This window comes from Lycium barbarum, chromosome 3, assembly GCF_019175385.1.
Source record: "Lycium barbarum isolate Lr01 chromosome 3, ASM1917538v2, whole genome shotgun sequence".
In the NCBI taxonomy this organism is placed as follows: Eukaryota; Viridiplantae; Streptophyta; class Magnoliopsida; order Solanales; family Solanaceae; genus Lycium; species Lycium barbarum.
Window position 1 is genome coordinate 108,589,502 of NC_083339.1, and position 14,552 is coordinate 108,604,053.

Consider the following 14,552-nt stretch of genomic DNA (forward strand, 5'->3'; position numbering starts at 1 on the left):
GTCTCTAAACTCACTCATCGGACCCGAATATCTATCCCTCTTGTTATACCCTCTATCATGCTCACACTTACTTCATTATTGTTGTTGACTTTCCTCTAAAATTTTGGCATGGGCTTGAATGCGTGAAATATCCATGTTGTCCTGAAGGGACGCGATCAAGCACCTATCCATCAAATGTGGCCCTAGGCCTCTCATAAATCGGTGCACTCGGTCACCCATATCCGCTACCATGGCCGAAGCATACCTAGCCAAAGAATTGAAGCGGAGACTATACTCTAAAGCACTCATACTCCCTTTCCTAAGATTCAGGAATTTATCGGCTCTAGCCCGCTGAACTTCTGGGGGCAAGTAATGTCGGAGGAAGGCATCTACAAATTTCTGCCATATCGAGGAAGGTGCATTGGCTCCCCGTGAAGCCATCCCAACTGTGTACCAATGAACCACAACATCCCTCAATCTATAGGATGCTAACTCCACCGATTCGATGTCCGAAGCGTGTATCAACCGAAGTGTCCTCAACATCCTGTCAATAAAATTCTGAGGGTCCTCATCCGGCTTTGATCCGAAAATTTCGGAGGGTTCAAGCTAATAAAATCACGGGTTCTTACACTAACAGCCCTATCACCTTGCCTTGTACCTTACCGCTGAGTCTGGGCGGCAATCAAGCTAATGAAATACACAATACACAGTTAAGGAAAAAAGAAGTCCTTATATCATAGCTCTATCACACGATCTTATGAAGAAAGAAGGTAATTCATTCCTAAAATACCCGCAGCCTCCTATTTATAAGTGTGGCGCGCAACACACCCATAAACAAGACTCTACTGGACACGGCTCGTAGACACATCCTAGGACAGAACTGCTGTGATACCACTTTTGTCACGATCCAATCGGAGGGCCATGACGGGTAACCGATGCTAACCCACCCGGGCACCCCTTATCGTACGTTCACATTTACATCTAGATTTGCCACATAGCTTAATCATACTTTCTATCCATCATTCGTACTAATCCCATTAGGAAACAATACATTTATATCACCATCAACAACTATGCCCATATCAATGTACATAAGCCGACGAGGCTAACAAAATGATATACAAAATATAAGCCGACAAGGTGTTACACCTCGAAAAAAATTTCCGTTGGTACGTAAGTGAACGAACTAGTGATAAGTATGAGTGCATGATGTCCATGAGCAAGAAACGACGTTTGATGACCTTAGGTGAGATTTCGAAGGTATCCGATGTGAAATGAGAAAGTTGGCTAAATTAAGATGAGATATAAGGTGAGCAAGGCATGTGTATGGACGTAGGTGATTAAAATGAGAAGTCTAAGAAATATGGGAAGTTGCAGAATTGCAACTGCCCAGTGGTCGTAAAGTGCTAGGACGGACCGTAAACTGGTATACGGTCTGTAAACTAGCAGGTCGTAAACTGCCATGCAAGGCTTCAACTTTCTGCCAGCCGAGAAATGGTAAAATACGACCTGGAGGACGGACCGTAAAGTGATTTACGGCCCGTAAACCATGGTCGTAAATCACCATGCAAGCAGCCAAAGCTTCTGGTTCTGGAAATGGTTAAAGACGATCGCGAGGGACGGTCCGTAAACTGCAATACGGGCCGTAAACCATGATGGACGACCACTGTTCACCTCCGCACAGTTTTTGCAAGTCATTAAATAAAGGGACCAACACTTGTTTTATTTCATTACAACATTACACCACTTCTCTCTAAAACCTCTCTCTATATTTATTATACAAGTTTTCAAGGATATTTGAGGATCAACAACATAAAACAAGGTGAATCAAGTGTAAGAACATCATCAAAGATCATCTAGGTCAAGAAATCCAAATGGAGAAAAACTAGGGTTTTGCTCAAAGTGGAGTATTATTAACCAAAGCTTGTTCCTACAACTTCTAAGGTAAGATTCATGATTTTTACATGATGTTTAAGGTATTGAAGAGTTGAAATACATGGATTGTAGAAAATATGATCAAGTAGGTCATGAATGATGAATAATGACATTTTGAGGAATAGTTTGAATTGAATCATGAATGTTGTTGTGTTGTGATATGAATGTATTATAAATGGTACTAAGATCATGAACTAGACACTTTAGACGAATGGATGAAGTTGGATGTTATGACCATGAATATGGGTGAATTAGAGGCAAATTAAAGAATCTAGATAATGTGGATAATGTGAATGACTAATGGCCATTGTTATGATATTAATGAAGGTATAGACGCTAGCATTGGAAGGAAGCGTGCAAGTGTAGAATAGTCCGACGAAAAGGTATGTAAGGCTAACCCTTCTTTCATAAGGCATGGTTCCTTGGCCAAACTCTTAAATCCTCTATATGAGTATGTTGTATTCAAATGATTGACACTCCGAGCTCATAAGCTCACGATCCTCGATATGTGCTCGATATGTACTACGATTGTGCTATAGATGTAGCGAAAATGATAATAATAATGATGCTAAAGGTGCCTGCGGGCTATTATACTTACATGTGCCTATGAAGGGCTATAATGACACCCCGAGCTTATAACGCCGGGTAGGATATATGTATATGAATATGTATAAAGTATGTATACGATTACGAAACGCGCGCACACCTCTGCAGATGGTACGGATAACCCTGAAGCCTTGGTAGGGCCAGGTATGAGTAACCTTGAGCCTTGGTTGGCCAAGTATGTATGAAACACCGATCCTATGAGGTCGGGTATGCTATGTAAATGCTATGTACATGAAATGACTATGTATATAATATGAATATGAATGTGATAAGACTATGTATAAGAATACGAATAAGGACATGTATACGAATATGAGCACAAGTATGGTATGAGTACTATTATAGAATACGGATGATGACGTAGGTGTACAAATACGTATGAAAAATGGAAAGTCCTACGAAAGGCAGGTAAGTGCTATGATGACGATATTATTGTCTCCCCCCCCCCCTCCTATGCTATTTCATATGTTGTTCATGATGCTTATTTATTGACGTTGCTCATGCTTTACATACTCAGTACATTCTTCGTACTGACGTTCTTTTGTTTGTGGACGCTGCGTCATGCCCGCAGGTGCACAGGGAGACAGACTTGATCCATAGCTTCCTATTCGGAGATTACATAGAGAGCTCCATTTCCTTCGGAGCCATATCTTTTGGGTACTCATTTGTGTATATAATTATGGGCATAGCGGGGTCCTGTCCCGCTAATGTGATATGTTATACTCTTAGAGGCTCGTAGACATGTGTGTGTGGGTGGGTAGGTGTGTTTGGCCTTGTCGGCCTATGTTTTGTATATCGTTTTGTCGGTCACGTTGGCCCATGTACATTGATGTGGCATAGATGCCTATGATGATATAAATGTGTTGTTGTCCAAATGGGACTAGTTGACGAATGAATGAAAATGCATGTATAATTATGTGGCTCACCTAGATGTAAGCATAAGAGTAAGCTAAGAGGGTGCCCGGGTGGGCTAGCACCGGGTGCTCGTCGCGGCCCGAGTCGGGTCGTGACACAAGGCTAAAGACATCTAACCATGTACACATGTCTACGAGCCTCTAAGAAGAGTATGTCACATCATATAGGCGGGACAGGACCCCGCCATACCCATAAGTATGTACACAAATAATAGATACCAAAAGCTGTAGCTTCGAATGAAATGGAGCTCCTCTACGTAGTCCCTGAGTAATAGAGCTATGGATCAAGCCTATCTCCCTGGCCACCTGGGGGCATGACGCAGCGTCCACAAACAAAAGAACATTAGTACGAATAATGTACTGAGTATGTAAATCATAATCAACATCATTATAGAAGCATAAGAGACAACATAAGAAATAGCATAAGATGGGAGGTAGTAGAACCATCGTCATAAACACTTACTTGCCTTTCATAGGGACCTTCCATTTCTAATGCGTGGTTGTGTACATACACGTGTACATATATATACATCCATATTCGTATCCGTATTCGTATCGATATTCATATTCATATTCATAGCGTACCCGACCATGAAGGTTCGGTGTTTCATATACCCGGCCATGGCAAGGCTCGGTGATTATACATACCTGGCCCTACCAAGGCTCAGGGTTATCCGTATCCAACTGCAGTGGTGTGCGCGCAATACATTTCATACCCGGCCATATAAGCTCGGTGTTACATAATAGTCATACATAGACACATATACATAAGAGCTCATAAGCATCTTTGGCATCATTACTATCATCGTTTCATTACATCTATCCTTAGAGGATCACCCATCATATAAGGAATTTAGTAGAATCGTAAACATAACGAGAATCATGAGGTTTAGTATCTTTAAAGATAGAATCATTTGGAGGTCAATATAGACTCATGAAAGGATAGATATATAGCCAAGGAACCATGCCTTATTGAAAGAAGGGTTAGTGTAACACCCCGTAAACTTGAACTAGGTGTGAATGTATAAAAATCTAGTGTTAAGATGATATTTTATCTATATGAATCCATTCTTGATGAATTCGGGTGGAGGATGGTCGTTTTGAAGTCAAACTAACTAGTGAAGTTCGTAAGGGCTCTTAAATTCGCCTAAGTTTTGGTAGGTCCGTCTTCTGGGCGATTTTCATGACAATGTGTAGCGAATTTGGGAAAACCTCCTACATGAAAGTTGTAGATCTTTGAAATATATTTCCAACGGTAGGTCGCCCAGCCCAAGAAAAGTTACGTACAAGAAGTTATGCCTATTTTACCGAACACTGTGCAGAACCAACACATGCCGCTTGTGAGGGGGCGTGCGATGGCCCCGCGCCGCACGCCGATCGCACAAAAACTCCTTCTCTGACTAATGATCTGATTATGGTCGTGCGCTGCATGTGCGTCGCGCGACCATCGCATAACACGGTCGGTTTCGGGTCAAAAAGTCGGTTTACGCATTTTAAGTTATATCTAAGGTTTGGGGTTTATTTCCCCAGCACTCCATTCACGAAAAATTTCGCTAAAGTCAATAAGAACAAGTCCCAAGCCTCAAGAACCATACAAGGTAAGTGTTATCATGATTCTAGGTTGAATTCAAATTCCTAATCCCTTTCTAACATGATTTTATGACCAAAACCTAGGGTTTGCAACATAATTCTTCCCAAAGTGATTCAAGCTATGGTTTGGGTGTTCTTCATTAGAAAAGTGATTTGTTAAACCTTGTTTAACAAATTAAGGTATGTCTCACTTTTAAAAACCTTGTTATGAATATATGTCTTTTTCTTGAAAGTTCTTTATGGAGTAAAAAGTGTGAACTTCTCATCCAAAACCCTAATGTATGTCTCTTTTAAAATCATTGTTGACTATAAAGGTGATTTGTATGTCTCCCTTTTAAAAACCTTATTTTGGATGTATGTCTATTTTGGAAACCCTTTTGACTATGAAAGTGATTTGTATGTCTCTCTTTTAACAACTTATTTTGAATGAAAATCACTTTTTGAAACTATTGTTGGAAGTATAAATTTTATTCAAGATTCTTTAATGAATGAAAGGAAAAGCAATCTTTTCATGTTTCTTTGAACTCTAATTCATGTCTAAATGGTGGTTAATGTGTGTGAGGAGACAAACCCACATTAAACCTAGATTGTAACAAACCCTACATTTGTATGTGATATTATGAATGTTTTCCTCTGTAGTAGATGCTTAATAATGATGGTTAAGGGTTGGTAATGATATTCTCATTGATGAATTAGGACGTGGAATCTTTCGTAAAGAAGTTATACGTTTTCAAAACATTCTTTGAAATGATTTATCTTTACGATATGGCATAATGAACCTTAATGGTAAATGGTGATGTGATTACCTTGGGATGAATTATAATTCGGCTTTTATGCTATGAACTCTGTGGATGTGATTTTGCCTAGCCATTCGGGAGGATGAGTGGTCACCGGGAATTTCATATTCCGGTGTGCTTATGCCTAGCCATTCGGGAGGATGAGTGGTCACCGGGAATTTCATATTCCGGTGTGCTTATGCCTATCCATTCGGGAGGATGAGTGGTCACCGAGGCTTTCATAATTCCGGTGTGCTTACGCCTAGCCATTCGGGAGGAGAGTGGTCACCGGGGTTTTCATATTCCGGTGTGCTTACGCCTAGCCATTCGGGAGGATGAGTGGTCACCGAGGACTTCATATTCCGGTGTATATATGCCTAGCTACTCGGGAGGAAGGGTAGTCACTATGGATCCTAGTGTAGTAATTGCCTAGTCATTCGGCTCGGGAGGAGGAGTGGCCACTACCGGGTTCGCTACCCGGGGTGTGATTCAAGCCTAGCTATTCGGGGGAAAGGATAGCCACCGCTGGGTTCGCTACCTGGGGTGTGATGTATGCCTAGCTATTCGGGAGGAAGGATAGCCACCGCGTACTACATAGTCCGGTGTGATGTATGCCTAGCTATTCGGGAGGAAGGATAGCCACCGCGTACTACATAGTCCGGTGTGATGTATGCCTAGCTATTCAGGAGGAAGGATAGCCACCGAGAATTATATGTTCCGGTGTGGTGCGCTATGCGCGATATGATTGATTCTTGGGCCTATATTGGCATGTGTGATATTCTTATTCTCTCATGGAACTGTTGTTGACAATCATAATTGATTAAAAAGGCATATTTGAAGTTGTAACTTGACAAGAGGATTTATAAATGGGTTTTGATAATTCTTGTTGAGGTACATATGCTGAATACCTGTTTTTATATTGATTAATGGCTTTGTAAACTGTTTAACAAATGATATTAAGAATCATAAAGTGGAATGACTGTTTTTATACTATCTTTTCAGAACTAATTTCTTTATCTATTATTATATTTTTTTATAGTACTTGTTGTCCCCGAGGCACTCACTGAGTACGAAAGTACTCAGGCATACCATTGTTGTTTTTGATGGTATGTTAGGTAACGGAGAGGAGCAGGTTCGTGATACTCTCGACGCTTAGGAGAACTTGCTGCTGCTATTGATTTGGTGAGCCCACACCCTTGTTCGTGGGGCACTTCCTGTTTCATTTATTACTCTAGATTCGCGGGCTGCGTCCCGAAGTTAGATGATGGTTGTGTCTCTTAGAAGCTCTATAGATAGTTGTCAGAATTGTGGGTAGATTGTCAAAGTCTCGTACGACTTAATGGGTGTTTGCCACGTTTATGACTATTTACTTATAAAGACTTCCGCTGATTTAATTCATACATTCATGATTTGTTACATTTAATTTATAAACTGTTGGAGGCGAATGTTGAACCTGGCGGGTTCAAGTATTATTGTTGTGTTGTTAGGTTCTTCCGGTGTTGTTCATGACGTCGGATGCCGGTCACGTCTATGGTGGGTTTTGGGGCGTGACAGTTAGCCTTACATACCTTTTCATTTAGCTATTCTATCGCTTGGACGTTCTCCTTCATTGCTCACGTTTCTACCTTCATTAGAGTTTATACTAACATTAGATAATCGATAGCTTAGCATACTTGACTAAAGCTAGAGAAAATTGGGCAGCATTTCCTTTGTTTATATAACTTTCCTCATATCATATATCAACTCCCAAACGTCTATAACAACATTCACAACAACATAAGCAACAATCTTCATACACCTACATTATCCACATTTCCCAAATTTCACTTAAAATCATCCATATCCATGGTCATAGCACACTATTACATTCACTCATATACAATGTCTATCCCATGTTCTTAATGTCATTTATAACATAATTATAATCACAACATATCAAGAATCATGACTCATTCCAAGCTACTACTCAAAAATGATACTATTCTTACATTCATGACTCATTTTCTATCTCCTTCTACAATCCAAGTCTTTCAACCTCTCAATACTTTAAACAACATGGAAAGACCATAAAACTTACCTTAGATGGTGTAGGAATGTACTTTGGGTAGAAACACTTCACTTGAGCAAAACCCTAGTTCCACTTCCACTTGGATTTCTTGTCTTGGATGAACCCTAATGAGTTTCTTACACTTGATTCTCTTGGTTTGATGAAGTTGATCATCAATTTCCTTTGAATTCTTGTGGAAGAGGTGTGGAGAAATATTCTAGAGAGCTCTTTAGAGAAGGGGAGTGAAGATGAAATGAAATGAAATGAACTTGGGTCCCTTATGTTAATAACTCCCAATCTGTCCCGACTCAGTTTTACGGACCAATATAAGATCCGTATAATTTATATGGACCGTATGGGTGGCCGTAGATTTGGTCCAAAGAAGGCTGCATTTCTGGGCAGAATATACGGCCTAACATACGGCCAGTATATTTTATACGGCCGGTATATTGGACCGTATAATGCCCAGCTTTTTCGAAACTCGTTCTCGTCGACTCGTTCGATCTCCAATCCTTATGGAACCTTCTTAATACTTGCTTAACACCTCATTAACAATCTAAGGGACATTATAACTCTTCTCCAAGACATCATTAAGTCATCATTAATTCGGTACTCGTAAATCTTATATACATAACGTATACCTTGCCTTTCTTGACAACTTTCTTCTCTTACCTCGAATGTCTTTGAAATCTCAATTAGGATCATCAAATGTTATTTCTTACTTATTGAAACATCGTATACTTCGTGCCCTTCGTTAGTCTATTCACTGTGCATCAACGAAAAATTTTCCGAGGTGTAACAGTGATGAATTTCGTTAGTTTGTCTACCAGCTGATTATTCATCTTATAAATTAAAAAGTAGCTCCAAATTTTATAAAAAGAAACATGATCAGTCTCGTCATACATGTGATTATAGTAGTCATGCTAATAAGTCTGGTGGTGACTAAGGTCAGTTTCATAATTCTATTAGCCCTTAAGCTGCGGTTAAGAAAGAAATCAAATGCTAAGATTACAACAAATAGGGCATAAGAAAGGCTGGTTGTCATATGAAACAGTTGTAGTGCTATTCAACCACTATCAATTTAAAGGAACATTCACAAGACTAGTTTCAAAGCAGACAATAGTCAAAAGGTTACCTAGTTTCTTTTCAAAGGACAAACAGCTTTCTTATGACATAATTGGTTGCAATTTCAGCACTTAATTTCTTTCTTAATCACAAGTTGAGGCCCAATGGGATTTTGAGACTAACCTTGGTTACCACCAAACTTATTAGCATCACCACCATAATCACATGAATGACAAGACTGATCATGTTTCTTTTTATAAAATTTGGACCATTTTTTATAAGAGGGATAATAAGCTAATCTAGACAAACCAACAAGATTCACTATGTCCTCACCTTTTTTTTGGGACTCCCGTTCCTCTATCACACAAATTATTAAAGCTAACCAACACTTCATTCATCCTTTTCTGCATTATGCTGTCTTAAGTTGGCCAAACTGCTTTGGAAAGAACCTTAGGTGTTGATGAATAAGAAAATCACCGGCAATAGTTGCACCTAAATTATTCAGCTTGGTAGTCACGCTAAACCAATTTCATGATGTGATCACAAACACTACCTACAAAGTCATACTTTGGTAGATAAAGAATCAATCAGGCTACCTATCACAAATTTATCTGAATAGAAATTTATGTTCAATGGCACTTAAAAACTCTTTGCAACTCATTATCCTTACTTGCACCTTTTATATGATTAAAAATTAATCTCTTCATATTCATAAAACAAGACTCTCCATTTCTCATACTTAGCATTCTCTTCAGGAGTGCTAGTAGTTGTAGGTTCAGCAAAATCCTGTTCGCTAAGTGCGAAGTCTAGGTGCATCAGACCTAATAATATTTCAACATCTTGTTTTCAATTAGCATTTTATTTAGGAGTGCTAGTATAAGTTCAGCAAATTCCTGTTCACTCAATGCAAAGTCCAGATCCATCAAGCCCAATATTATTTTAACATTTTGTTTTCACTTCTTGAAGTTACTACTAGTCAAAATTTCAATGGAATTCAATTGGTAGTCATGATGTTAACAACAGTAAGCAAACAACACAAATGTTAAGAGTAAACTCACGAGCATTAGTCAATATATAAATCAAAGCTCTTTAATACACCCTCTGTCCATTTTTACTTGTCATGTATATTTAAAATAGATGTCTAATTTTATTTGTCCAGTTTGCAAAATCAAGAGATATTACGATTCCACATCTATTTTACTTTTATTATTAATTATTGAGTTAAAAAAATCAAGAAATTGTTAGTGGCTACACAACTCTTAAAGTATGTTTGATTGATTTCAACAATTAGATGACTTAGTAATAATTAGGGATTTTGTCATTCTATTTATGACTCTTAAGAGGTGTGTCTAATCAATACTCCCTCCATTCCATATTAAGTGACCTTTTATGCTTTTTATTTTATTTCAAAATAAGTGAAACTTTAGGATTTCAAGAAGAAATTAATTATATTCTTCCAAACTTACCCTTATTTATAATCAAGAATAATTAAATAACTTTTCTTTTTCTAAGCATTAATTAGAGGTAAGTTAGTAAAAATACTCATAATTTTCTAGGAGTAATTAATTTCTTAAAGGGTGTGCATGCGCTAAAAGAGTCACTTATTATGGAATGGAGAGAGTACATGACAAATAAAAGTGGATGGAGGGAGTAACACGGAGTCCGAGACCTTCATTGCATCATCACCTTTGGCAAGAGACAGAAAACCTCTTTTATTTATTAATCTAAGGGGTCATTTGGTAGGTAGTCAAAATTATCTCGGGACTAATTTATCCAATCTTTTGAGATTATTTTATACCATAGGATAAGTGAGATAAGAAGGGATATCCCATCTTTTAAGTTGGGATGCATTTTATATCTTGTTTGGTACAAAGTATAAATTTATCCCAGGATAAATTTATACCTTCTACCAAACATGGTACAAAAAATTAGTGCTGAGATATCTCAGCTTATACCACGCACCAAACGACCCCTAAGAGTCTAAGACGTGCATTATGTCATTTCTTTGGATAGAGACGCAACACCTTATTTTGTAAGAAAATTGTCATCTTATTTTATGTGCATGAGAATCAAAGACATTAAATTTTTTTCTTGGGTAGAAAACGCAATATCTCTTCTCACTAATTAATTTACCATCATCAGTATTGAAAAATAGCATACACTTATCAAAGATAATTTAGACATGGTACATTGAAAATATTTGAATGACTCAATAAATAGATATCATTTTGGTGGAAACTATTATTAATTATAACTCTCAATCCATCTGTGATATTCTCTCAATGATCCGAAATAAATAAACTTCTCTGGTAAAAATTATTTATTAATCATAACTTTTTATTTAAACTAATATAATATACATGTGAGGTGAGGAGAGGCCCATATGATTAAACTCTATTAGTGTTACATTTAACTTTAATTTCATTTTCTGACCAATAGCAATAGTTTTAATTCTTTAAGGTTAGCAGATTGCAGTTTCTTCAACATCCTTTATTTTTCTTTGTCAAAGAAATTTGAATTTAGGGTGTGTTCGGTATGAAGGAAAAGATTTTTCAATTTTCTCATGTTCATTTGGTCAATTTTTTTGGAAAACATTTTCTTTAAGAAAATAAATTCCTTAAAAATTGGGAAAATGACTTCCCTAATCAAAATAGGAAAAACAAGTCTACAATTGACATTTTACGAACCACCCTACCACCCCCCACCATTTTTTATTAATTTTTTTTTAAAGTTTTCTACACCACCCATCCCTCCAACACCCCACCCAACCCCCTCCCAAAAAAAATTAAAAAATTTTGAAAAGTTGTTTTTTTATTTTATTTTGGTTTTCTACGGCCCCCCCGCACCCCACCACCCTTCCAAGAAAAAGTAATTTCTTTTTAAAAAAAAATTGAAAAGATTTTTTTTTTATTTTGATTTTCTACGACATCCCCCCGCCCCAACACCCCACCAACCCCTCAAAAAAATTTAATTTTTGTTTAAAAGAGTTTTGAAAAAAAAATCTTTTTTGATTTTCTACACTTATCCACCCCCGCACCCCTTACTTCCTCCCGAATTCTCTACTTCATATTTAATTTTACCTTTATAAAAAAATTATAAAAATAGAAAGTTTGAGTAGTTAAATTTGGTGTGGGGTAGGTGGTGGGTTGTAGTTGGGGGTGGGGTGGGGTGGGTGGTTGTAGATGGGGGTGGAGGTGGGTGGTGGTGAGGGATAATGGGTGGTGGTGGGGTGGATAAGAAAAAATCTTCCACTATTTAGAAAAGTTAAATAAAATATATGAAATAGAAAATTGGGGAGGGGGTGGGTGGGAAGGTTGGATAGAGCGGTCGTGTGGGGTGGTGTTGGGGTGGGTGAAGTGGTTGGAGAGTGGGGTGGGTGGTGGCAGGTGGGTGGTAGGGGTCGGGGTGGGTGTGAGGGATTGGTGGGGCATGGGTGGTATTTTCCGAAAAATGTTTTTCTACCAATACCGAACTTAAGAAAATAAGTAAGAAATTCACTTATTTTTCACTATCGAACCGAACATTAGAAAATAAGTACAAATTCACTTATTTTCCAAGAATACATTTTTCACGAAAACATTTTCCTCCATACCGAACACACCCTTAATTGATGAGATAATCACTCACTGAAAATTACTAAGAAGTAAAGCAACACAATTAAATCACCGTAGGGCATATGACATTAGTTGATCACAAACTATCAAAACAGATGATTCCTTAGAGTTAAGCCTAAAGAATAATTGTTTTAGGCTTTTATTTGTGAGCCAAAACGTTAAAATAATACCTATTATTGTATACGGTAAAAACGGGGTATATGCAAGACCGGTGAGACTGGGGGCCGAGGGTAGGACCAAATGAACACGAGTATGTTCGGCTTTTTCTTCAGACCGGGGGGATTGCACCGAAGGCGGCTGACCCGAGATGAAAGAAGTGTGTCCACTGCCGAGAGTCACCGAACCAAATTCAACGTGGCCGTTAGTCTGATTTCTCCAAGTCAAGTTTATGTGGCCGTTAGTCCGGTTTCTCCATGTCCGAACTTATAGTGGTCGTTGGTTCGGTTTACCAGTTGCGGTGCTGCCACGCGTCAAGACTGTTCTGTCATTTTGTACTGACAACCGTACGGGTGTCAGACCGTATGGTACTACCTTATCCTTTTAGGGTTTCTTTATTTTAAAAGGCTTTGTATTGTATTCAAGGCCCGTGAGGCAAACCTATAAATAGAGGACATTTCCCTACTTTTAGGGGTTGGTTTTTTTGGAGATCTAGAACATTGTAATAGAAAAATATATTGAAGCTCTCTCTCTCTTTCTCTCATTTTAGTCCGGATTTGAAGTATACTTTGGCTTGTTCATCCACTCAATACAATAAATTGTCATATATATATAGCTCAATCACCAATATCAATATATTTATTCTAGGCGAAAACTTACATATCTATATATATTATTACAAATAAGTCTATATCAATTTCATATCAATCGAATAATAGATTAAAATTCATCTACATATCCTATACCTCACTTACAAATTCAATTGTTACCGAAATTCGGGGTAAACAGTTTGGCGCCCACCGTGGGGCTAGGATAATAGTGGTTTTTTAATCTTTGCTTCTACCTCCTACCCGTTTGGTTAAGAAATCGTCTGCTAATTTCTGAAAAAATAAACCAAATAGCGAGCAACGGACAGTCTGGTCATGTCAACAATAACAAGATTGTGGCCAAAAATGAGAACGGTGGGTTACGGAACCTACCAGCAGATCCAATCGACCCAAACTCTGTTGATTCGAGGGAAGGCCGCAACCGGCAAAACACCGTGAACCAGGAGAATGCTACCCTACCGGCCACTGATCCCCTGAATACTCATAACTCAATTACTTTATCCCGGGCCCAAGGCCGGAAAGCGCCGGATACTCCGGATGAGATTAACTTACGTTTAATTTTTGCAATGTTGCAGGAACAGGGAACCGCCATAGCCGAACAGGGAATTGCAATAGCTCAGCTGCAAAGCAAAAATGATAAGGCAGCCCTGGAAAGGTCAAAAGGCATCACCGAACCAAGAAGGGATGAAACACGGGTAGTCGAGAGTAATAGATCAGGAGCCGGTTCATCCACCGAAGTTCTGAAGATGCTCAAGACCTTTTCAAAGCGGGTAGATTCAACGGAGAAGAGGGTGGAAACGTATAATTCTCGGATGGATCAGATACCGAGGGCTCTGCCTATTCTAAAAGGGCCGGATTCAAAGAGGTACATTCAAAGACCTTTCCCTCCAAGTGCGGCTCTGAAGTTGACCCCGAAGAGGTTCAAAAGGCCGGATATCCAGAAATACGACGGTACAACGAACCCACAGGAGCACGTGACTTCGTACACCTGTGCCATAAAAGTCAATGACGTCGAAGAGGATGAAATTGAGTACGTGTTGTTGAAAAAGTTTGGGGAAACCCTATCGAAAGGAGCATTGACCTAGTATGACCACCTGTCCGAGCATTCAATTACTTATTTTGAAATACTCACAGATGCGTTCATAAAGGCCCATGCCGGAGCTAAAAAGGTGCAAGCCCGGAAGGCGTATCTTCCGTATAGCCCAAAGGGATGATGAGTTGCTACGAGAATTTATGAACTGCTTCCAAAAGGAACGGGTGGA